The sequence below is a fragment of the Monodelphis domestica genome, chromosome 7, assembly GCF_027887165.1.
Source record: "Monodelphis domestica isolate mMonDom1 chromosome 7, mMonDom1.pri, whole genome shotgun sequence".
NCBI lineage: Eukaryota > Metazoa > Chordata > Mammalia > Didelphimorphia > Didelphidae > Monodelphis > Monodelphis domestica.
This window is the reverse complement of record NC_077233.1, coordinates 69,417,410-69,443,728: the sequence shown is the minus strand read 5'-3', so window position 1 is coordinate 69,443,728 and position 26,319 is coordinate 69,417,410. Positions and strand designations below refer to the sequence as shown.

The 26,319-nt window shown below is 40.7% G+C and overlaps 1 protein-coding gene and 1 long non-coding RNA gene across 2 annotated transcripts in view; one reads left to right on the top strand and one right to left on the bottom strand.

The window, feature by feature from the left end:
- Window positions 1–26,319, top strand: part of EGFR (epidermal growth factor receptor) — a 250,024-nt gene that overhangs the window by 21,465 nt on the left and 202,240 nt on the right. The gene's annotated exons all lie outside the window — the stretch shown is intronic.
- Window positions 1,879–26,319, bottom strand: LOC130455463 (uncharacterized). Its single transcript, XR_008913445.1, has 3 exons — window positions 26,240–26,319; window positions 6,506–6,618; window positions 1,879–2,958 (listed from the first exon to the last, which is right to left on the bottom strand). It is a non-coding gene; the product is annotated as an uncharacterized LOC130455463 (long non-coding RNA).

The following is a 26,319-nucleotide window of genomic DNA, read 5'->3' as shown; positions in this document are numbered from 1 at the left end:
GGAAGAAAGAAAAGATACTCCTGATCTGGTATTTCTGAGATTTCATCTATCAAGCAGCTACCATGTGTCAGCCATAATGCAACAGCCCCTGACCTCAAGAAGCTTGTAATATGCCCAGGGGAAATTATGTATACATGGAAGCAGATACAAAATGAAAATCTGTAGTAACTTGGAGGGTGCTGCTAGCATCTTGCAGGATCAGGAAAGGCTTCGTGTAGGGGGCAGCATTGGAAGGAAGGAAAGGAAGAACTTTACCTGCTTATTAACTATTTTTAGATCAGTACTAAATTGAGCTGGGGGAGGGCTATGAATGATAAATGTATAACGTGTTTTAAGTGGAAGAAAGAATGTATATATGTAAGTATGAATTAAAGAATGAATGAAAATGGAATACTTACTGTGTGCATAGCACTGGGAATATAAGTTCAAAAGCAAACCAGTCCTTGCTCTCAAAGCTTTCCTTCTGTTAGGCAGAGGCAACATATACAGGAAGTTTCAGCTGTAAATCAAATGGGTCCTTAGAGAATGGTGGCAAAGCCAAAGATAGTGAATTTACTGAATTTTTTAAAACTCTTATCTTCTGTTTTAGAATTGGTACTAAGTATTTGTTCCAAGGCAGAAGAGTTGGTGAGGGCTAGGAAATGGGGATCAAATGACTTGCCCAAGGTGACACATTTAAGAAGTGTCTGAAGTCAAATTTGAACCCAGAACCTCCCACTTCCAGGCCTGGCTCTCAATCCATTGAGCCACCTAGCAGCTTTATGAATTTACTTTAATGTCATTTTCATAATAAAATTGTAATAATAAACAATATGATGATAATAATAATAACTACATCATAACAAAATTATTTCTAAGGACTTATCAAGCAAAAAGAGACTCATATCCTTGAGTCTTTAAAGTATTCTGGTTTATAATCTTTGACTTTCCTGCTCCCTTCTCCCAAGGGACCAGTTTTAGTGTCTGGTGAAATACCTATTTGGTAGCTCAGCATTAACCCAAAACATAATTCAGTATTAGAAGTGACAAAAAAAACAACAACAACAGAATAACAGTCTATAGACAAATCCTTTTCAATTTATGTCAGACAACTGCACATACTATAAAAAAAAAATGTGAAAGCTCTTTTCCAATTAAATTTCCAGGACTTAAGGCTGGTGGATGAATCAAAGCTGTACGGGAGACTGGCTAATTCCCACTTGCCACATGTTAAAATTATTTTTAAAGTCGTTTTACATTTCAAGAAAAAAATTGCTTTTGCTCCAAGAAACAATCAAAATGGAAGAATTTTGAGGCTTAAGATAATAATTTATTTCTAAGGCATTACTAGTGGCATGAACAAGGAAGAACTGTATTTGGTATTCAATTTACACCCAGGTCGAGGTGTCCTTGAATCTTCCAGGTCAGCTTTAACAAGCATGGATTTCTTGAGGTTATTAAAAACTCAGTTATGTCTCTTGTTTTTAATAACCCATACCTTCTGACTTAAAATTGATACTCCATTTCAAGGTATAAGAGCAGTGGGAGCCACCAGCTGGTTCAGGGGAGAGGACCAGGCCTGGAAACAGAAGGTCCTGGGTTCAAATGTGACCTCAGATACTTCCTAGCTATGTGACTCTGGGCAAGTCAAGTCACTTAACTCCAACTGCCTATCCCTTACTGCCCTTCTACCTTAGAACCAATACTTAATGTCAATTCCAAGACAGAAGGTAAAGGGTTTGTTTTTTTTTAATTAAGTACATTCATTATCATTGGCTTTGCCATCATTCCCTAAGGACCCATTTGATCTACAATTGAAACTTCCTCTATATGTTTCCTCTGCCTAAAAGACTGAAATACTTGCTATTGATTCTAAGGCAGAAGGTAAGGGTTTAAAAAAAAAAAAAGAGCAATAAGGGCTAGGTAGGCAATTGGGTTAAGTGACTTGCCCAGGGTCACAGTACTAGGAAGTATCTGAGGTCAGATTTGAATCCAGGACCTCCCATCTCCAGGCCTGAACTACCTAGCTGCTTCTTGACCCATGGCATCTTAGACCCAGATAAGATAGAAAGACCACTCTTGGAAAAAATCCCAGCCTTTATTTGAAGCTATCAGAATTTCTAACACACACACACAAATATCAAAAGACAGTAAGAAATCATACTGTAATCCAGAACAAGTAACTGACATATATATATATACCAAACTCAGCCTCTTTTTAAGACCTTAAAATCTCTGCACAAGGATGAGCAGCTATCATCTCTGTGCCTCTCACAAGAAGCTCTATATAAACACTAGCAACATGTTACAGCTTCTCCCTCCAGAGGCCATCTAATCCAATCCTACTATTTTACAGATGAGGGAACTGAGGCACAGGGAGGTCCCAAATCCTAAAGACAGTAATAGTCAGCATCATGGATATTTCACAGCTTTAAAAAAGTTTAATGACCGAGGTAGAGAATCATGGCCATGCACCTACAAGTGAGAAGACCTCCGGCATTCATCAGTTTGGGAAATTTAATAATGAAGAGAAAATGTAGTTTCCAGAAGATCTTCCCAAGCTCTCATCTTCTCCCAAAGTCTGAGTCTCTCTGCAGCCTCCAAAGCCACAATTGAAGGGGGAAGTGCAGGAGAGAAATGTCCTGGTCCTTGCAGGAAAGCTCCCCAGTTCCAGCTCCACCCAGTCTCTCCTAGTAGGAGTTGGCTACTCCCTCCACCCTCCAGGTACTTTGAGCTCTGGAATGTATGCCTATGGTGAGTCTCAGCAGTGGACTCTGGGAGCCATTTAACCAGAAGTGATTTTCAGTACACATTTGGGAGGTCTCTGTGTCTGGTTAACTTGAAATAAAAGCCCAGAATGCTTTCTTTTGCCTTGATTTTGTTTATTTTTGTACAGCACCCTGTGTGCCTAGGTGATTAATGAAGAATAAATCCTGCACTGTAGTGTGCTCTCTCCATAAGTCCTTGTAAGGTCACCACCTGTCAAAAAAAAAAAGAAGAACAAATCCTGGATTCTGATCTCAGCGGGTCTGGGTTCTTAGCCCTAGTACAAAATCAGGGGAGGAGCCTGAGTTCACCTTTCTCTGGTACCTTTCTGCTTGTCACTGGCATTGCTTGTTTTTTTGCGGGAAGGTTATTTTGGGTTTGTTTTTTTTTTTGGACCAAACTTGTGATTTCATTCTTCCACAAAATTCTCAATGTTGAACTCTCTCTCTGTGTTAAGAAAGATGTGCACCTTGTCTGAAACTCTTAGGCAGACTTAGAGAGTAGCCAAGGGCACTATGGAGTAGTTGTGTAAGTGACTTGTCTAGGGTCACACATCGAGTATGTGTCAGATGATGATTCTTTTCTGGTGAATAAAGACTGTCCTTGGAATCAGGAAGACTGAATTCAAATCCTGCCTCCAGTTTCCTCTTTAATTTCTGCTGAATGACTGACTTTTCTCTTTTCAACTGACTGACAGTTCTATTAAGGGTTAGGTATCACCATAGGTGGTTGTTTAGTCTTGTCCAACTTTTCATTACCCCCATTTGAAATTTCCTTGGCAAAGATACTAGAGTGATTTGTCATATCCTTTTCCAACTCATTTTACAGATGAAGAGACCAAGACTAAGTGAGTTAAGGGACTTGCCCAGGATAGTTAGTAAATAAGGCCAGATTTGAACTCAGGAGGATGAGACTTCCTGACTTCTGGCCTGGCACTCTATCTATCCACTGTACTACTTAGCTGTTCCTCTATGTCTCTAACGATCAGTGATGGCAAACCTTTTAGAAACCAAGTAGCCAAACTGCAACCCTCATGCTGTATGTGAGCTCCATACCTTACCCAGACAGGGGAGAAAGGAAGGGCTCCTGTTGGGCGGCTGGGCAAAGGGATGGGTGATGAGAGAAATGTCCTCAGGTGGGCATGGAGAGGGGGAAGGAAGCACATGTGCCATAGGTTTGCCAACACAGCTATAGATAATATTGAATGAAGGACTGAGATACTTGACTTATCAGGCAGAAATCTGACTAGGGTAATCTGAAAAATCATCTCAATCTCTGTTGGGCCTGGAGTGGAAAATTTTGGCATAAATGAAGGTGGGACAAAATATTGCTAAGTACATAGATATGTTATTAGGACTTTTTTAAAACCTTCATGCCAGAATTTGTTTATAAAAACATCAATGTTTTAAAAATTTCCTAAGCTCTTAATTTTTTCCCCGAATTTTGCAGTTTTGTTTATATATGACTAGAGATGAGTTTTCATTGTTTTAATTTTACAGGGAATTCATATAGTTGTGTTTTTTTTTTAATGTTTGCTTTTGCATTTTTTAAACAATTATTTTCATGGCCACTTTTTTTAAGGGAGTCTGTTTTTTGAAAAATTTCAAGTTAATATTAAGGAGGCACTGGATATTTACCTGATTCTGTTTATAGCAGGATGTGAAATTGTGTGAAGCTTTGAAAATGCCTTATTCTGCTAACTGAGTAAAAGGTTCTTGGAAGTTGCAAGTTTACATTTATAAGGTTCAGAAATTCCTTTGGCTGAAGCACATTGAATAAGAGTCAGGAGAAATTCACCCATGCAGGATTTGAGGTATGGTGGAAAGAATTGGGAATATGGAATCAAAGGACATCAGTCTAGATTCTATCACATCTAGAGATGTTGGGCAATTCATTTAAATTCCCTATTACTCAGTTTCCTTATCTGTAAAATGAAGAGGTTGGATAGATAACTTCTAAGGTCCCTTCAGCTCTGAAATGATGACCCCATGTTATACATGCCATGGGTGAAAGAGAATAATATGTCCAATAAAGCACAGCTCTGTGAAAACATCAAGTCAATTAAGAATCATTCTAATTCATAGATTCATAGACTCATTGGTCTATTTTTAGCAGCTTAACTTCAATATCAGTGTAGACACTCCCTCTAAAGTCTCAGATCATAGCCCCTATATAACTCAATAGATACTTTCCGAGGGTCATTGTGGCTGAAAAGGTTAACCTGGTGATGAGCCTTTATGCCAGCTGCTGAGGGGGTAAGGCTAGCTTTCCTTGAAATGCAAAGATATTGTGATATCTTGATGGATCTGTGACTTCCCAGCATGGAGACTCCCTCTACTTATGAATATTGCCACCCTTTCAAGTCTGTTCAGCCTATGCATGATTTACTCATGTTCTTCAATAAGTCCTCCAGAGAGAATATACCCAACATGCTGGTAACATGTGTTTTTTTAATATTAAATTTCATTTGTATCGTCATGCAAAAGACACTTCCATGATGGTCACTGTTGTAAGAGCAAACTCATACATAACCAAAACCCCCAACTAAAACCACAAATGCACTGAGGTGAAAGATGACTCCAGAAGTTACCTCTGGAAGTGGATAGCCTTCCCTGTCATGTCTTTCAGATTGCCCCAGATTGTTGCATTGCTGAGAATAGCCAAGTTTTCACGGATAATCATCAATCGATATTACTGTCACTGTGTACAACGTTCTCTTGGTTCTGCTTATTCCGCTCTGCATCAGTTCCTGCAGATCTTTCCAGTTTTTTTTTTTTAACATCATCCTGCTTATCATTTTTTATAGCACAATAGAATTCCTTCACCGACCTATACCACAATTTGTTCAGCCTTTCCCCAGTGGAGGGACATCCCCTCAATTTCCAATTCTTTGCCACTACAAAAAGAGCTGCTATGAATACTTTTGCACAAGTAGGACCTTTCCCTTTTCTTATTATCTCTTCGGGATATGGCTCAGGAGTGTGGGAACATGTTCTGAAGTGACTTCCAAGCTGCTCTGTTGTGGGTGCTCAGTGCAACACCTGTTCTTTCTCTATTCACTTAAATGACTGGATCTTTCTTTGAAACATGTCCCAGGTGATGGCTTTAATCCACTTCTCTCATGCAAGTCACTGTTGGCGGTATACTACAGTCTGCTTACCCCACCCTTTCCCCCCTCATGTCTTTCTACTCTCCTTTGGGTTATCTGTAATTTTAATTCTTCTAAGATAATGACATGCCATGACTTGTGGTCATATGCCGCCATCCAATTAATGTTGAAAAATTGTGTATTAAATGGCTATCCATAAAATAGATAAAATATTCAGAAAACAAAATTTAGATGTGTTCTTATGGTTACTAATGTTTTAAAGGCTTCTTTGTTTGAGTTTCCATCCAGAGACCTGGGGAATCAATTGTCCTGCAAAGCAAAATGAGAGCTTAATGATTTTTTTACATTCTTTTTTTGGCTCTTTGAATCAGGAACAAATTAGTGAAGTTAGCAGAAGTTTTTGTTTTCAGTATTTCTTTGAGCAACTTCCATGTTGATTGTTTTGGTGACCAGCGACGTGCCCTGGTATTTTGAAAGGCAGCTTCACCAAATTGAAAGTGGCATTCTTATCAGATAGGACTGCTTCTTTCAGTTTTGGTGAAATGAAAATTGGGTCCTTTTATATAGATGCACCTCAGAGCTGCCTTCAGAGTCACACCGGGAAAACTAACGCCGACCTTTTGATTGTGGATTAAGAGAAACTCTACTTACAGGTTATAGCTGACTCCAGACAGCAGGTGCTTTGCCATTAAGTTGGTGGGTTACTTTTTTTTCTTCTTTTTGCCTTTCAACAGGCCAGGTTATTAATTTCATTCCAGTTCCTCCTGCCAATGAGAATAAGATCACAGGAAGGTCACATTTCAAAGATTTCCTTAAAAAAAAAAAGTATGCTTTTGTTATCTGCATAATATATTGTTTGGGAATTTTTATCAACAAAAAGCTGGGAGAATGATGTAGGCAAGTGAATTCAATTTAGAGTTAATGCCCAGACAAACTTATCTTTGGGTGTGAGGTACAGCTTCTTTGTTCTACCCCTGAATATGCCTTAATCACTCTACATGCCAATTACTGCCTTTCTCTCAAGACACAGGACTCTAATTGGGAAATGGTCTGAATCTGTACCCTCATTTCTGGTCTTGCAAGATTATGTAACTAACTTTCATGTAGAGAATTAGGAATCCTTCTCAAGAGCAGGCCTGAGGACAAGCTATTACACTGGAAGCATTTTTCCTATTATACTTTGTTAAGGAGGCTCCATAGTTTAGTGGAAAGCCATGAATGGGTCTAGTCTTGGTCTAGCCACTAAACAGTTATGTGATTTGGTTAAATCATAGTCAGAAGTGATCTTAAAGATCACCTAGCTCAACCCCCTCACTGAGCAAATGAGGAAACTGAGTCACAGAGAAGTTTGATCATTTGCTCAATACCACAGAGGTAGTAAGCAGCAGCGCTGGGACTTGAACTCTGCTCCTATGATTCCCAACACTTCTACTACAGGATAAGTTCCAATATAACCCCTCTGAGTCTCAGTTTCTCTAAATATAACATTAGGAAATTGGTGGTGAAAGGGACCAATGTGGGTTCCCACTATCAGAGTCTAAGCAGACTCCCTTAGACTTGATAGATGGGGCTTTGCAGCTGAGACATTTACACTAAACAAAATTTACCCAGTTGCCATTTTTGGCACATGTGCTGGGGGGATGTTCCCAGATCGCATAGCTGGGTAGTGGCAGGACCAAGACTAGACCCATTCATGGCTTTTCACTGAACTATGGAACCTCTAATAAAATACAAGAGGAGAAAATGTTTCTAATGTAATGTCCTCAGACTTACTATTGAGCAGGATTCTGAATTCTCTGCATGAAAGTTACATAATCTTGCAATGCCAGAAATGAGGCTATAGGTACAGACCATTGTAAAAGTTAAAATTAAATCTCAATAATATTATATTTTAAGAGATTTATTAATGATGATTATAAATCAAGGAATAAAGAAGATACAAAATAAAGACCACATGCCCATGGCTGGTTAGCCATTTTAGTCAACCCCACTCACCACATCAATGCTGATTCTACATCAGAGAGGAGGAGCCTCCAAAACCCACGCCCTTTATCCTCTGCCTACAGGAAGTACATAATGACAGGAAGTCAGGGCTCTTGGGATATGTAGTTCTTTTTTAGGGTAACAGATTTTCAATCATACACCATTTCCCAGTTACAGCCCTATATTGCCACAAGGATGCAGTGGTACCTAATCTACGTGGTCCAAACTCAAACAGAGCCACATTAACTCAGAAGACCATAAATTAACATTATGTTGACTTGTATTTTTAAGACCTTCTGTCTTAGAATCAACACTGTGTATGGATTCCAGGGAAGAAGAGTGATAAGGGCTAGGCCATGGGGGTTAAATGACTTGCCCAGGGTCACCCAGCTAGGAAGTATCTGAGGCTAGATTTGAACCCAGGACTTCTCTCTAAGCCTGGTTCTCAGTCCACTGAGCCAACTAACTTCCTCTTCCACATTTTTTAATTTAACTTTGTATTCCACAGGATGATTCAGTCCATTTGGGATGGGGACATGGAATAGATAGAATTGACTGACAGACAATAAGCATCAACTGAATTTTTTACTTAAAGAATATAGTTTTGTAGTAGATACTATAGAAAAAAGAACTTAGTAGGACTTATAGAGAAGGTGATAATTAATGACAAACACCATAATTTCCATTCTGTATTTAGCACAATGCTAGCTAGGCACAGAGCAAACAGACTGTCAATGAACTGAATTGAATTTTGCCAATAAGCAGGTATTCTATTCAAAGACTTAATAACTTCCTTCTATCTGCTTTTAAAAAATTGTGAGTATTTTCTCATGATGGCCTGACAAATGAAGTAGAATACTGTGGAGCATGATGCAGTGGAATTGCATTTTTCCTTATCTAAGCAAAGAAATTTTAGAGAGAGATAGCAGAGACCTGGCACCCGGTACCATTGAAAAGAGACCTTGACTATGTCAGGTGACGTGGACTCTAGGCTCAGCCATGCCACAAACCTAGACCTGTGATCTTTGGCTAATCATTTAATTTCTTTGGGCCTGAGTTTCCTTTTCCTGTAACATAAAGAGCCTGGGGGGAGGGGATGATCGCTAAAGGTATTTCTCCTTCTAAGGATTGACCATTCCAGAATGTTGAAATCATTAACCTCATTTGACTGTACTATTTGAAATAAAGTGTGGTTATAGATAGCCAAATCAGATCCTAGATAAAATAAAAATGGCAATCTGAGTTTATCAGCATGGCCCAGTGGCTAGAAATGAAAAAGGAGGCTTCATGAAGTTTGGATGCAATATTATTTTGAACATATTTTCCCCCAAATAATGGAAATAAAAATTAATAATGCACTTTACTTTACCCTGTAAGAATCTTATGTGGATGAGCTAAAAACAGAAGCATAATAAAGCACTCAAATGGTGTCAAGTATTATAAAGATAAAATAGCACATCTGAAAACTTAGAGTCATATCCTCCCATTAGCATATCTTCTTACACGATTCATCCTAAATGATGCTCAAACTCTGCAATGTCTAAAACCCTCCCTGCATCTAGTTGTGAATCATATATTGCTGTTAAATCTCATTTCTAAACCACTTATTATTTTTTTTGAAGGGATATGTTCAATCATTTCTAATTTCTAAACTCAAAATCTTGGTTTCCACATTTCCTTTTCCTTCTTAATAACCCTTACCTTCCACCTTAGAATCAATGGTATGTATTGGTTCTAAGGCAGAAGAGTAGTAAGGGCTGTGGGATTGTCCAAGGTCAAATTTGAACCCAGGACCATCTGTCTTTGGGTCTGACTCTCAATTCACTGAGCCACCTAGCTGCCCCATTCCATGTTTTCTTAAAGAGAGAACTGCATCATTCCAGAGACACTGGTCAGCTGCCCCTCCTGTAAAGTTAAAGCTTGTGATTTTTTTTAGGGCGCAGGGAAGTGGCTATTCTGCTAGAATACTTCCTTAATAGGGTAATTTCCAGCACATATTTACCCCCTGCTGTACTTTGACCAGTTTCCAAATGGAAACATTGTGCTAATTTGGCTACCTCTTTTAAAGGAAAAGCATTCTAGACTGACTAAAACTAAAGAATGAGTGCCATTCTAGGTTTCAGAATTTAATCAAAATTAAAAGTAAACCATGGTGGAAAATCTATCAGGGCACAAATATAGACTTTGCCCCTGAAAAGCCAACCCATCCTCTTTAGTTGGCATGAAAGAACATGAACCCAGAGAGTGAATACCTTGGTTCAAATCTTAACTCTTTCCACTTATACCCATGCAATACTGAGTAAGGCAATTATGCAGTCCAGTGCCTCTGTTTCCCCATCTGTTAAATGAGAGAATTGGATTAGAAAAGCACTTTGATCCCTTCTAGTTTTAAATGTATGATAATACTAGTTAGTAGAATTCTCAAAGGATGTAGATTTTTTTAACCCCTTACCTTCTCTCTTAGAATTGTTAATAAGTATTGGTTCCAAGGCAGAAGATTGAGAAGTAAGGGCTGGGCAAATTGGGATTAAGTGATTTATCCAAGGTCACTCAGCTAGGAGTATCTGAGATCAAATTTGAACCCAGGACTTTCCATTTCTGGGCCTGGCTCTCAATCCACAAAGCCATCTAGCTGCCCCAAGGATCTAGATCTGTAGTGGATTTTAGAAATCATTGAGCCTAATTCTTTTTCATTGTTACAGATGGGGAAATCAATTCTCAGAGAAGGGTAATTAGTTATTTGCCCAGGGTCACATAGCTAGTGTACTACCCAAATTGGATGTGAATTTTATATCATCGGTAGGGATTCTTTTTCAGAGCATTGAACCATTTTCTCCAGGTGGAGAAAGCAAATCACCATTGAAGACAGGGACCATTTTGGTCTTTGTGACCCCAGAACCTTCACATGGTAGTTATTTAATACATGCCTGAAGTAAAATTGCTAAACTGATTTCAGCATCACCGAACATCAGTATTAACTACCTACAAATGCGTGGTACATAGTACAAGGTAGATGGTCCTAGATGTACTGTAGGACCACGGTTGCCCGGCAACCAGGTGTAGGCTGGTCCAGCCGCAGATACCTTGCAATAGTTTTCCTTGATTTCCCTGTGACTGTGGCTCTAACTATAACTCTTCAAAACACTCCCTCCCATCCCCACTGCCCATTTGGTGAAATATCGTATCAGAACACACCAGAACATGCCGAGGATCTGTGATTTCCCAAGGGAGGAAATCCTTTTTACTCACCCACATCAAAAGCCCCAGGGCACGAGTTTTGAGCCTGGAGTTCCTGAACTTGGATTTAAAAAGGATTTTGAGAACATTGAGTACCCCTCCATAGCTCGTGTCTCTAAAAACATTTGGAGAACGTGTCCATAGGCTTCATTTACCAGCCTGCCAAAGGTGGCCCATGACCCTCCAGAAGGGGCAAGAACGCTTGCCCTGGAATTTAACAGGGACATTTAGAGCGTTGCCTGAGTCTCTGAGGTTGTGCGATTTAATGGTTTCCCAAATAATCAGTGACTAATCCATCAAAGGTGAATTTGAACCCAGGACTTCCAACCTCAGTTCTAGTCCAATCCATTTGGAGACACACACACACACACACACACACACACACACACACACACCCCACTTCTTTTTTTTTTTTTTTTGAGGTGAGAGGCGGGACTTACATTTGCCCCAGAGTAGCCTGGCAAGGGCTGGGCTGGGTTGGGCTGGGTCTGGCCAGGCTCCTGACAAGATTTCTTTCCAGCCGCCGGCATTCCAGCCAGCTGTACCTGCAGGAGCTTGTTGGACCAGAAAGCTCACCAAGAGAAGGCAAGGACCATTTGAAGAATCTCTAATTATACCCACCCATCAAAGCCTTATGTAAAAAGGAATTTGTGAGGCATCGGAGTTAGAAAGCTGGCTCCTTCACAGTTGTAGAAACATCATAAATTTAACATAAAACATTTCTCTCCCCCTAGCCCGCCCCCACTCCCCCACTCCCACCCCTTCTTTCTGGCACGGCAAGAGCTCCATTAAATGTGGAGGGCTTTAAGCCACCACCACTCCCTCGGTGCCTGCCTGCCTGCTTGCCTGCCTGCCTGTGGAACAAATTGCACCTTCTAGCCTGCTCCGTGGCAGAGGAAAGGTCTCTTCCCCACCCCCAAAGCTCCTTCAGTCCACAGCAGCTCCCCCAAACTCATGACAGGAGTCAGCAGCCAGGAAGAAAGGAGTTTGCTTTTGGGCAGTTCTGATTAAGTGAAAGAAAAAGGTGTGTAGATGTGTGTGTGTGTGTGTGTGTGTGTGTGTGTGTGTGTGTGCGTGCGTGCGTGTGTGTGCGTGTGCTTCTGCTTTATGGAATTTTAAAATAACTTTTTTACAGAAATAATGTGCTCCCTTTCAGATGGTTCCAGAAGAAAGAGCCTCAGCCTAGGAAGGGATGCAGCCTCCAGGGAGGGCTGCTGAGGACCAGAGCCCCAACCTGCTGAGGAGGAGAGGAGGGGAGAGACAGAGAGAGACAGAGACAGAGAGAGACAGAGACAAGAGACAGAGGGAGAGAGAGACAGAGAGAGAGACAGAGACAGAGAGACAGAGACAGAGAGAGACAGAGACAAGAGACAGAGGGAGACAGTGAGAGAGAGACAGAGACAGAGACAGACAGAGTGAGACAGAGAGAGACAGAGACAGAGAGAGACAGAGACAGAGAGAGAGACAGAGAGAGTGTGTGTGTATGCCAGTGTGTGTGGGGTTTGGGGGGCGTAGATCAGATCAGTGCAGACACTCAGTGATTCCCTCTCTGGCTCTCCCAGGGACCCATGGGAGAAATTGGGTTTTGATATTTTTCTTCTCTTTTTTTCCGCTTTGAGATACGCTAGTGGTGATCTAGCACTTAGGTCTGGTTTCTGTTAACAATGTGGCTTGGAGAAGGAGTTCAGAATTCTATTTTTGGTTCAATCCTTGACTTTGCTGTGTACGTGAGCCAAATCAACCAACTTCTCCCTGTGTCACCTCCCATTGTATACACAATACATTGATCCGGCTCAGGAAAAACACCGTGGGGATGAAAGGTGTAGGATTCCAGGAAGAATCTCTGGACCTGAGATTCTTCCTGGAATCCTACAAGATCTGTCCTGAAATGCAGACTGTTCTTCCAAACATGGATGCTCTCTCCTGAAATCCTAACGGCAGGACAGAAGGAAGGAAGAGTTTCCTTAACAGATCCAGGATACTTGGATAGTCCAGTTATTGGCTTTAGGATTTGGAATCCATCATCGAATTTCTCTGGACTCTCCCTTCTTCCTCTGTAAAATGGAGATCATGATATTGGTGCCACCCACCATACAGGGTTATTTTGTAAGGATTCAATAAAATAAGGTCAGCAAAAGTCTTTTGGAAACATTAAGCACTTCATCAATGTAAAGCATTATTATTGGTTGCCATCAAGTTATGGTAATAAATCCAATTTGCTTGAACCTCTTTCCCAGCATAGAACTTTTTGCTTTCTTTAAAAACAACCCCCAAAATGGCCTTACTTTCATCTTAGAATTCAAGGCAGAAGAGGGGTAAGGGCTAGGCAGTGGGGGGTGAGACTTGGCCAGGGTCTCACAGCTAAAAAGACTGAGATGCTGGAACAGCAAAAAGAAGAGTGAAGTATATCAAACTATATATATATAAATTAATATATGGCCATTCCTTACTCTTATTATGTCGCACCTTTTGTGAATAAGCCTCTTCTTCCAAACTCTCAGGCACCAAAGAGAGTTCATCATATGAAACTTCACATTAGAGATCCATTTGGGACTAAGAAGTTCCCTTCCTTCCCAGCTCAAGAACAAGAGAAACAATTTTCCACGCTCCACTCACTACTTTTCCAACCCCCTAACAAATAGCTGCCCTGCAACCAGAAATAATTTTTAAAAAACAAAAAATGACTGGATTATTCCTTAAGCTCTTTAGTCTCTCCTCCTCACCCACAGGTACTTTGCCCTCCTAATATTAATGTATTTGAAAGAATATGATTGTCTATTTAGTCTTCACCCTGGCAACTGGCTTTATGCCTCCATACCTCAGAGCTTTGGCTTGGGGTTTTTGTTTTGCTTTGCTTCATTTTGCTACCATACCTTCTTTTCTCTTTTAGAAGAAAAAACAAATCCTATTTGAATAAGCAAGTAACTTGTCAAATACAAGCAAGTATTCACATAATATACAGAGTTTGAAATCTCCTTTAGACCTGCAATTAGACAAATAGATTTCACATAGAAGAAAGCCTGACCCGGCGGATGGATGCTTAATTTGGAGTCAGACGATGCCACCTTGAATCCTGGCTGGGTCACTGCCTCTCTGGGGCTCAGACTCCTCATCTGAGATCTAAGGAGGTTGGATCTGTTGGTCTCTAGGTTCCTTCTTACTACCTGTGTGATTTGGGGCAAGAAACTTGGGCTTCATTTCCCTCATCTGCAAAATAAAGGGATTGGACCAAATGACTCCTGGTTTCTCATTTTCTATTCCATCCTGACAGGCAGAATTCTGTGATCCTTCCAACTCTAAATCTGTCGTCATAAGAATATAGGAACTGAAAAGGAAGTTAGAAAATAACTAACACTTAAGGTTATATATATATGTATATATATGTAAGATTTTATATATATATAGTTATTTTATTTATATATATTTATATATAAATTATATATTTCATATATTTATTTATATATTTCATGATGCTATATTTATTATTTATTAAATATATTTATTTATAAATTTATCTCAAACATTACATGCTACATAGGATTTGAATGAGATGATATAATGAGGATTGAATGAGATAATGAATGAAGATACATTATCTCATTCAATCCTCATCATAAGCCTGGGAAGTAAAGGCTACAGATAATATTCTCCCCATTTTACAAATAAGAAAACTGAGGCTAAGGTTACACAGATACTAAATATCTGAAGCTGGATCTGAACCCTCATCTTTCCTCAATCCAGCATACTATTTATTATCCTACACTTCTTCAGATTGTTAAAGATGGAAGGAACCTTTGAACATGGGCTTTGGGAGCTAGAAGGATGCTTAGAGGTCATCTACTCCCTCCTCTTTATTTTACAAAGTAGTAAACTAAGGACTAAAGGGTATTATTTCTAATTTATCCCATTTGGGGGCTTGTTTGCACACGGTTATTTGCATATTGTCTCCCCATCAGGCTTTGAGCCTCTTGAGCTGAAGACTGTCTTTTAATGGGTGTTTTTGTATCCTCAGAGCCTTGCCCAGTGCCTGGTGAACTGTGACACTGGTTTTGCAGACTACATGGAAAGAAGGAAGGCATAAGAAGACTGGAAAGGGAGGAAGGCAATCAGGTTCTGAAGACCTTTCAAAGCAAAACAGGATTTTAGATTTGAGAGAGAAGCCACTGATAAAAAGCCATTGGGGTTTCCTGAAGGAGTGTGACATGCTTAGTTTTGTAGAACCTTCATTTTGACAGCCCAGCGGAGAATGGACTGGAAATGGGGAGAGACTTTGGCAAGGAGACCAATTGGAAGGCTATGACAATAGTTCAGCTAGGAGGATGCTTGTACTGGTTAGTGGCAGTGCCAGAGGACAAAAGGGTCCACTCTGCTTTTATGCAATGCTTTTATTGGAATTTTGAACAAGGACATTTGAGTGTGTATGTGTGCATATGTGCGTGTGTGTCTTCCCTATGGAGGGAACCACTGGCTAATGGCCACAGAGAAGATCAATTAGACAATTTATTACTTTTCTCGTTTGCACTTCAAACAAGCTAATTCTTTTCTTTCACATGTGCGATGACTGTTACTAAAGGAGAATGCATTGGGATTTCCTGGCTATCTTTAAATACCACAAGCTCTACAATTCCTGCTTGGGAGTGTGGTCAATATTTTCTTATGAAAACCTCTTTAGTGTTTAGCTTTTATGGAAGCGGAAGCATAATTAATGCATCGTCTAATTACTGGAAAGGCAAACTAACTGCAGTGTGATGGGCATAAATTTTGACATGGCCCTATTATCATTATGAATTGATGTGTATATAATATATATAGCAATATGTACAGTTATAGATCTTGTCAGTTAGATTGCAGAAGAAAAAGTCATCTTATGCCTCTTCATATTCCCAGTTGAATAAGTATTCAACACAGAGCTTTGTAATTAATGATGCCATGTTTGACTTGGGTGGTGATATTCTCATTTTCATTCTGGTGATTAATATGGAAATTACAAATGAATACAATTAAGAAAACCCTGGCAATTTTCTTTTGGGGAAAATGGGTAGATGTTTAAAGGATATAGAACAGAAAAATGATACTCCATGGTGTTAACAAAATTCAAGTAGTGCCAGTAGTGACAGGCTTAGTGCTTTTATTTATTTATTTTTTATTTTTTTAAATAAAAACCCTGACCTTCCATCTTGGAATCAATACTGTATATTGGTTCCAAGGCAGAAGAGTGGTAAGGGCTAGGCAATGGGGGTCAAGTGACTTGCCCAGGGTCACACAGCTGGGAAGTGTCTGAGGCCAGATTTGAACCTGGGACCTTCTCTCTCTAGGCCTGGCTCTCAATCCATGGAGCAACCCAGCTGCCCCCAGGCTTAGTGTTTTTAAACAAAGATTCGAAACTTTCACCCATAGCAAAATTGCAAATACATGGGGCCATTTTCTCCACACGATATGGGAGGCATTCATCTTCTTAGAAGGCTGCCAGGTTTGAAGAATATAAGGAATGAAGGTGAAAGTGCTGAGTCTTCATAGATTGCTTTTTGGGAAGCCTTTGAAACCACTATCCTATCTTTGCCTTTGGGGACTGGAATGTTCTTTCTTTTGTAATGCTGTAGGGCCTTAGGTGAATCTTTTTAGTTCAGTTTCTTAAATACATGTCATGCCACCTTTAATGGCATTCATGGGTAGAATGCTGTATTTGAAAAAGAATAAAAAAGCCAAACAAGAAGTAAATTGAACCAACTGACCTAGAAAGGGTTTTTCTTTTCAGTAGCAAAAAAGTGTGCTGTGTTTTTATTTTTCTTCTTTTTTGGATGACTCTGTAAGAAAGACAGCATGCTGTGAACTTGAAATGAGAGGCCCTCAGTGTTCCATCCAGTTCGAACTCTTATTAGCTTTTTGGTCCTGGTCTAGTCATTTAACTTCTGTTAGCCTCAGTTTCTTTGTCTGTAAAATAGCAATATAAATACTTTACCACTTCCCTAGCAGAGATCAAATGATTTAATAAAATCATTTTGTAAATTATAAAGTGATATATAAATAGGAACTATTATTATTTCCGTGGTAAGAAGTGTAAATAGCATGGGGAAATATGTTAAGTCTAAAAATACTCAAGAAGTAGGAGCTGCAAAGCCAGAGATGGCTCTTAATTAAGAAGTCTACCTATTCCCATGAATGCTGAGAACATATAACTTGCACATACCAAACCAAGTCTCTGCAAGACCTTTTTTCTCTAGTTAATAAACACTTCCAAGACTCTCCATTTTGTTCTTTGCCTCAGGTACTAAACACCCTTGTTTTTCTGTGCTGATTTATAGAACATTTCCCTAGGGATTTGAAGGGGGGGTTGTGTGGAATTCTTGGGTTCTGACATCCAAATTCTTTGAAATCTGGTTGAACCTTGAGTTAAAATGACTTTTTTTTTTTGCACATCAATGATATTTCAACTTAAATCATGTGCCTCTCCCTGCCCCATGATTTATTCTCCACCCACTTACCCCTAGGAAAAATTTGGTCTGACTCAAGGTAGCCTCTACCTCAAAGCCACTGAAGTTTAAGATGAATCCTCCCCAATTCTGCTATTCTCTTCCCTGGTGATTTGCGTTGGTCCAAAGCTTGAAACTTGTTTCCAAGTTTAGGTTTGGCAGAAGCCACTTTATTTTTCTAAGTTCTTATTTACACTGTCAACTTTATACTAGGGAAGCCAGGAAGGAATCATAAAACTTTAACTACAGTTGGAGACTAGAGACCAGGGTCAGAAGTGGGAGAAAATAGCAAGTGGGATGGATGATAGGGATGTCATTTCAATAGAAGAAATATAGGTGATTAGGAAAAACAATTGCATAGGTTAGGGTATAGTTCCATCTGCAGGGGCCAGGAGATTCACTGGAAAGCAGATTAGTGCTCCTGAAGAAATCTGAAGAGTACAATCAATCATATGGGTGCCAGCAGGTTAAGTCAATGTTTGTTGCATTGCTATAAAGCTGAGTGGCTGTAGGTGCCATAATAGATAGAATACTGGACTTGGAGTCAGAGAGTCCTGAGTTCAAATCTTGATTTAGACATAAAAACTGTGTGACCTTGGGTGAGGCATCCCATTGGCTCAGTTTCTTATTGGTAAAATGAGAGGTTGGATTTGATGGTGTCCAGTCTAAGAACCCTTCCAGCTCTAAATCGATGATCCTATGATACTACGTAGAAGACAAGAGTGGCATGATTAGGTGGCATTTTGAAAAAGAACTTCACAAGAACAACCCATTTCAATGAAGTCATCATGATTGGTAAGAGTAGAGGCAATGGCTTCACTGATTTGAGCTGGTATTAGCCGAGTGACAAGATGCCACAGGATCCTGTAAGGAGTTAATTTAATCTCCACAATCCCCTAAGCAGTGCTCAGTGGCAGAACCTGTTGAGAAGATAAGGAAGCACTCTTGGGCTTTCTTTTGTCCAATGATGGTCATTGGTTCAATGGAAGATGCTAGAAAATTATAGGATCTTAAACTAGGAGACATCTTAAGGATTATTTCGTTCCAGGCTGAAACCATCAATCTGTCAAATAGAGATTTCCCGTTCACTATTCCTATAGGGTCAAGGAATCACTGCTAAGGTATTGCCTGATGACTATTTTTTTAAATTCATAGCAGTTTGGATATAATAACACACAAAAGAAGAACTTTTCCTTTAAAGAGTATGTGTAAAAGAAAAGGCAATTTTGAAGTCTTTAATACCAATGCTTCCTCCTATCAGTCCCTCTTCTCCTTTAGATTGTGAGAACTTGCCCCATTCTCCTAAACCCTTATTCTATTTGCTTTAGGGGGGTCTCACTGTCCCCAGGGAGTCAAAGAATGCTTACCAGGGCATTACGTAATAATTATTTGCCAATGATGACTTCAGGAGTAGAAGACTGAAAAGAGAGCCTTTGAAACAAGCCAAAGAATTGGAACAGTGATAGTAGGACAGACAGTGGATTTGATTCTGGGAAACTGGGGGTCCAGGCCCTTACTCCCCCAAACTGTACTTTCTCCCCTTCTGGCAATGTATAGGAACTCTTCTAAGAAATACAAAAGGCTATTCATCTTGAATTCCCTCCCTGGGGGGCAGGGGGGGGGAGTGGAGAATTGGGAAGAGAGGAAACAAGGTATGGTAAAATCATTAGAAAAGGCCCTTGGCATCACTCCATAGACTTCAATTATTCCACAGATCTATAAGCTATCAAATGCTTAATACTCTACTAGTGATACCGAGATGAAAAATGACAGTGTCTAGCCTGAGAAGCCAGACAAGAGGAAGAGGAGTAAGACAGAGGCATAAATAATTACATTTCAACTTGGCAATAGCAGCAAAGGAGAAGGTGGGGAGAAATTAGAGGAGAGAAAGATCACTTCTGGCTGTGAGCTAGGGGGTTTGGTTTGTGGTGGAAGAGAAAGGCTAGAGAAGGTAGAAAGGGAGAGTGAGGGAACGTCCATTTAAGGACAAGAGAGTCAACGCGCAGAGGCACGAAAGGAGAAATCACTGGATAAAAAAATGGGAAATTATGAAGGATCCTTTTTGGTTACCACTAAATGTTTAAGCAGAATACTGTGAAACAAGGCTTGAAAAGTAGACTGGTGTCAGCTTGTTTAAAAGACTTGCAAACACAAACTAAATAAGAAGTGTGTGCTTTATTTTTTAGGTGATAGGGAGTCGCTGGAACACTTGGGGTTGGAGAGTTCAATGATTTAAAAGTCCATTAGGAAATGAATGCTGTCAGTGGTGTGAAGGATAGATTGGAGCAGGCAGAGCCTGGATAGAAACGGGGAGATGAGTTTGACAGATACTAGGGTAGTTCTTGGGGACTAGGTAGACAGCTAATGGAAGTAGAAGACAGAAATGAGAGGTATTGCAAGAGAAGAACAGAAAGACTTGGTTTGATTTGTTAGGTGTCAGGTTTGGGGATGAGGGAGAGGGACAGAAAGAGATGCCTGGAGCTGCAAGCTTGGGTGACTGAAAGGATGGTGGTAGTAGATGTAGAATCATTGGGAGGAAGTGCTTCAATCCCTTGGAATGGGGGCCAATGGATCAATAAGGGAAATTCTGGCTACTGAGTGTGGCAGGTGAGAGGAGTTGAGAGGAGGGAACCATATGCATCCTCTTGACATCAAACATTTATTCCCTCACAGGCTACATCTGCTGTGGGAGGCATCATGTTCCAGGACAGCCTCCCTGACCTCTTGCTCCCCTGAATCTTTCCCTGGGCATACTTGTTGCCCTTCTAGGATGCTGCTCTTAGAGGATCCATTCCAAAATCAGTGCCAAAACATTGTTGCCCCAGACTGTTTGTGTTACAGTGAAACTTAGGGAGTGAGCACACTGTTAAAGGGAACAGACTAAATCCTTCCACCACAGAAGCCCCAGAAAGATCACGCAGATCAGATATACAGATCATGGGCACAACAAGGAAGTAAAATACCGACAATGGGAGAGAAGTATTCCTGGCGTCTGTTTGTGTTCAGCAGCGTGGATCCTCTGGCTCTGGGCCATGTATGAGGGGAATGACAACCTCCAGACAGACAGGGAGCAAAATCCAGAGGGAAAGAGTCCTGGGATCCAAGGAGATAAGTGAAAGGAAAACATGGACGTTTGTGGGAGGGCGATGTCATGGAATGAAAGTAGCATGACATCACCAGGTGTGTGAGAAAAGGGAAGACAAAGAGGGATTCATTCTTACCTGCCTAAAACAGGCCATGTAGACCCCGATAAAGGAGCTATTGGTGAAAAAAAGGATGTCTTTCTTTTGCAACGTGACAGTCATTTTTAACCTAGATTTTCCCTTAAATTCTTTTCTTTTTTACGTTTATAAAAAACAGTCATTAAGACCTTCCTACAACTGGAGGCTTATAAACCAAAACAGCACAATCATTTAGTGGGGATGTTATAGAGCAGGAAGAGTCTTACTTATCGGCCAATGACCCCAAAGGTCAGAATTTTTATCATTTCTAAAAATCACTAGTGATCTTTCACATACATTACATATTTGCTCCTGCCTGAAAAAGTGGCTGCCCATTCCCTAGGGGCAAAGTGATTTTTGCAACATCCAATATTTTCCTCCAGAACTAAAAATAAACCTACCCACTATGGGCAGCAGTCTTGCTAAAAGACATTGTTTTAGCTTTCCAAGCTGTTAGAAGATACTTTGATTCTTATACCAGGGAGGGGAAGAAAAACACTCCATATCCCATTCAACATTCCTCAGGTTTCTGGGCAGTCTTTTTAATTATTACCAGCCTAATGTGTGTTTTGCTTTTTCAAGGAAAATCCCTGTGGTTCCTTTAACATACCATAGTGTCATAGCATCATATTTCAGAAAAAAATGACTTAATGGGCCCAATCCCTGAGGGAGCCCAGGCTGTTCGACCTCAAAGGGTGGGGTGGGGGGTGGAAAAGGCTTTCCTGAATGCACTGAAAGAGTTAACACACCGTGTGGGACTGATTAGCATCCCTCCACCCCACTTTTGCTGGTTAGGAACAGGTGAAATGTCTTGGACCCCAAAACTTAGCAGGTTAGCCTCTGCAAAGAGTCTTTGGCTGAGTAAAGTACAAGCTACTGGATTTTGGGCTGCCAGAAATAGTTGGGTCAGAAGAGTGAGGTTTCTTTTCTCTTCCTGATATTGTTTTGGGAACCAGGGTGCTAGAGGCGTCCTTTAGGTTCAAGTTAAATGGTCCAGACCTCATTGTCATTGGATCCTACTTTCTGCGTGTGTTTTCTGTTCCCGGGGAGCTTAACAAAGTGATTACAGTACAATTCCCATTTCATTAGAGAGGCTCAATTTACACTGCTTTCAATTTAGGACTTAACAAAATAAAGCTCAAGCTGGCAAGAGGAGGAAAGAGGGAGGGAGGGAAGGAGGGAGAGAGGAGGGGGGGGAGAGAAGAGAGAGAAAGAGAGAAGAGAGAGAGAGAGAGAGAGAGAGAGAGAGAGAGAGAGAGAGAGAGAGAGAGAGAGAGAGAGGTTGAAAAACAGGCCTCTGCTGAGCCTTGAAAAGAATCCTCCTGGCCTTTGGCATCCTCTTCTCCAAGACTTTTGGCTATTTCCCTCACTACCCTGATCTACTTCCTCAATTAGGTGGGCGGTGGGCAGGAAGAACCTCAAGGATATCTACTCATTAGCTTGCCTTGAGCAAAATGAGGGAGTTGAAGCAAGAATGATCTTGCAAGTCATGGGCATATTTCCTGGTTGCCTCTCCATCCCGGAACCCTTTGCTTTTGAGCTCTAGACTGGAAGGAGATAGGATAGGATTTTTCTTTTTCTGGTGAGAAGGCCCCCAGGTGACACAGGAAGCTCACTCACACTCTCTGGGCTCAGGAAAGGATCTCTTCTGCTGAACAATGGAAAATTTTCCTTTGAGGAGAGTTGAGCATCAGAGCTGCTAAAATATCTGTCCAAAAAAAGTGTTCATTTTCCTGCCTTTGGAGGAGAAGAGGGGGAAGACAGTTTTCTCTCCTTCCACTGGAATATTCAAGTGAATTCATCTCTGTATGGTAAAAGAAATACTGAGACTTTCTGTCAACACCCAGAGAAGAGGCTTCAACCCTCCTCCCTCATGCCCCAAAAAGAACACCTGCAATTGTTCTTTCTTTGTTATTCCCTGGCTCCTATACTCCCTACTGGCCAGCTCTCTCCTTTATGTATTCAGTTTAAACAGATCTTTTTATTGGTCCAGCAGACAATACCTGGTTCCTCCTTCTTTACTCTGCCAGACCCCCTAAACAATTCCTCACAAGCTGTCCATCCCCAGAGTGAAATAGTGAAATTCTCCTTCCCTGACGTGTGCCCTCTACAGCAGCAGCCCGAGTGCCCGGATGAGAGGCAGCAGCCTGGTTTGCTTCCCCTTCTCTGGGTTGGTTGTCTGACCTTGAGGAAGGAACTTGGCCTTGGGAGCCCCAAATCCTCATCTGGGAGGGTGAAGTGACCCCAGGGATGGAAAGATGCTCACTGAAGGGCACTTGAAGATTGAAAACGACGCACTTTTAAGACAGCAGGAAAAAGCTATGTTTGTACAGACAGGAGTGGCATGCGACTGGGTAGAGTGTGGCTCTTGTTTAGAACTGGGTAGGGTTTTTTTTTTTTAAGGCCTGGCTTTTTCCTGGCTCCTGTGAAGGGAATGAGGCTCTTTCAGGGGCAGAGGGAGAGGGGAGGGAAGTTCTGTGGGACAAGAGCAGCTCCTGCTGTGTGAAAACATTCCTGCTGATTGAGAGAAATGCCCCTGGCCATAGGCATGATGAGGGCCCACTGTTTCAAGCCAGTCTAACCACACATTAAATGCTTCCTTTGTGCCAGGCATTGTCCTAAGTGCTGGGGCTATATGCACAAAAATGAAAGCAAACTCTGCAGTCCAGGAGACAGGGGGCATGGTGCAAACACAGATGATAAGCAAATCTGAAATAATGCCAAGGAAGGGCACGCACAACCAACCACAAAAGGTTAGCCCAAAAGTCTTGATGCACAAAGAGACACCTGAGCCCATGATCCTCTATTCGGGAAGCTAAGGTCTCTAAACCACAGAGGTGAAAACAGAGTGGATTCTTGAGTGCCCAGTGGCCTGTCATAGGGATAGAGGCAAGAGATTGAATTCAAGTTTGAGGAGGAGCAAATTGACTTAGAAAGGAAAGGGGGAAAGTCTTTGCTGCTCTTTTACCATTTTTGTCTGCCATTCAGGAAAGCCTTTCCCAGACTAGTTGCTCCCTTGAAACTACAGATGCATGCTGGGGTATATATCTATATCCTTTGAAATACCCATGTTCAAGGAAGAAGCACCATTTTCCAATTACAGAGGGACGTATTATATACTTTGGATGACTATGTATGGTTGTTGTTCAGTTGTTTTTCAGTCATGTGTAACTCTTGGAAAAGATACTACAGTGGTTTGCCATTTTCTTCTCCAGTTCATTTTACAGATAAGGAAACTGAGGCAGACAAGGGTTCAGTGACTTGCCCAGTCACATAGCTATTGTGTCTGAGGCCAGATTGGAACTCAAGTCCACTCTATCTACTGCATCATATAGCTGCCCAATATTCTTCATTAGGAAATCCCACCTAGCACAGAAATGCCTTTCCAACCCCTTAAGATATGCTGCCCATGAAAGACTATATCATAGGATAATACTATTTTGGAAGAGACAGTGAGTCTAGTGGAAGGAACTTGGGATTTGAAGTCAGGAAGCCCTGGATTATAGTGTAGCTTTAGATACTTATTACATGACCATTCAGGAGATCTTAAGGAGAGAAGGGAACATGCGTGATGTTTCTAGGCTACCATAGTATCTGGCACAGTGCTATGTTTGCCCAACGAAGAGTCATTGATTGAATCTTTCCTGTTGCTTGGTCTCCTTAGACATTAAAGGAAGAATCTGGACTAGAGCACCTCCAAGGTCCCTTCCAGATCTTGGCTCGTATTAATTGGTTTTGTAATAATTTCCCTGAAAGTGGAACAGTAGCAACGGTCATGCCCTTGACCTTTCATCTTATACAGCCAAATGATCCTCTAGAGAGACAGAAAGATGGGGCAGAATAAGTGAGATGGATTCATATGTATGTAGCCACTTAGACTATTTAAATAGTTCTAAGAATCTTCCTGAAAACTAAGTTAGAGAAGTAGCAAGTCTGCCATCATTGCATGTGTTCAAAAAAAGACTAAATTTTACTTGTCAAGAATGTTATAGTTTTAAATGAGATTCCCGAAATGGATGATAAAATGTACTAGAAAAAATCCAGGGTCTATTCCTCCTCTCAAAATTTTGTACTTCAGACTGAGTCAAGGGTGAAGCATCCTTTGTCAGTGCATCATTTCAAAATATAAACTGACATTTATAGCACTTTAAAATTTGGGACACTAATGCACTATTGGTGGAGTTGTGAACTTATCCAATCATTCTAGAGAGCAATTTGGAACTATGCCGAAAGAGCTATAAAACTGCATACACTTTGATCTACGCATCCATCTACTAGGTCTGAATCCCAAAGAGATTAAAAGGGAAAAAAGAGAGAGAGAAAAGGATGTATTTGTACAAAAATAGTTATTGCAGCAATTTTTGTGGTCTGTTAACAAAGACCCTCAAAGTGAGGGAATACCAATCAATTGAGGAATGACTAAAAGTTGTGGTATGTGACGGTAATGAAATATTATTGAGCTATAAGAAATGACAAGCACGATGATTTCAGTTAAAGCCTGGAAAACTTAGATGAACTGATACAAAGTGAAGTGAGCAGAACCAGGAGAACACTGTTCATAGTAACAGCAATACTGTATGATCATCTGTGAAGGACTTAGCTGTTCTCAGCAATATAATGATCCAAGATAACCCCCAAGGATTCATGATAAAAAATGCCATCCAACTCCAGAGAAAGAACTGATAGAGTCATGCAGACTGAAGCATACTATATTTCACTCTCTTCACTTGTGTGTGTGTGAGTTTGCGTTTTCTTCCACAAAATGAATAACATGGGAAAATGTCGTACATGATTGCTAATAAAAAAATCTATATCAGAGCTTTAAGGATATGAATGAGTTAATCAGATCCTTTCCTAGTTAGCTGAAGGCAGATTTTGAGGGCGGCAGAAAGGAGAAAATGGCTTGGGGTACCTGGTGCAAGAGTGGGAAGCAGCTGAGGGACTGAAGCTCAGCTTTGTCTTCCTTCATTCTTTTTGCTTAGAGTCAACCCTGTTGATGGAACCTTCCCCTTCCTTCTTAGGGAGGTTTTTCTAAGGTTGTTTACATTCAGAGCTCTTGTGCCTGCTCCCTCTGCCTTGATTCCAGGGCAGATTGGTTGAGACATTCACTTTGAGAAGCCTGTTCTATGTGTGTTTTTAGGGCAGATAAGTGACTTGATTAAATGATTGCATCAACCCTGCCCATTATGATAGCCTGAAGATGAAATGAAACTGAAAATATGTCTGCTCAACAGAAACATTTCCAAGTATTTTAATCTCAGGTCCCCTGACCTCCAAAAAAAGAGACACACCCTACAGTATGTTACAGGGAAAGAATAGCCTTCAAAATATGTATTGTCTCATTCCTGAAGCAAGGTTGAATCTGGCACTTTTAATTATTCTCTGACCAATTAACTTTATACTATACAGCAGCTACAGTTGAATCAGCTATACCAAAGGGCCCATATGAGACCCATTTTGTAGGCTAAACTTACTTTAGGGAAGGATTCTCAGCAGGACATAACACATAGTCTTACACATGGGAAAACCACCACCGGGACCAGCAATCATGTTG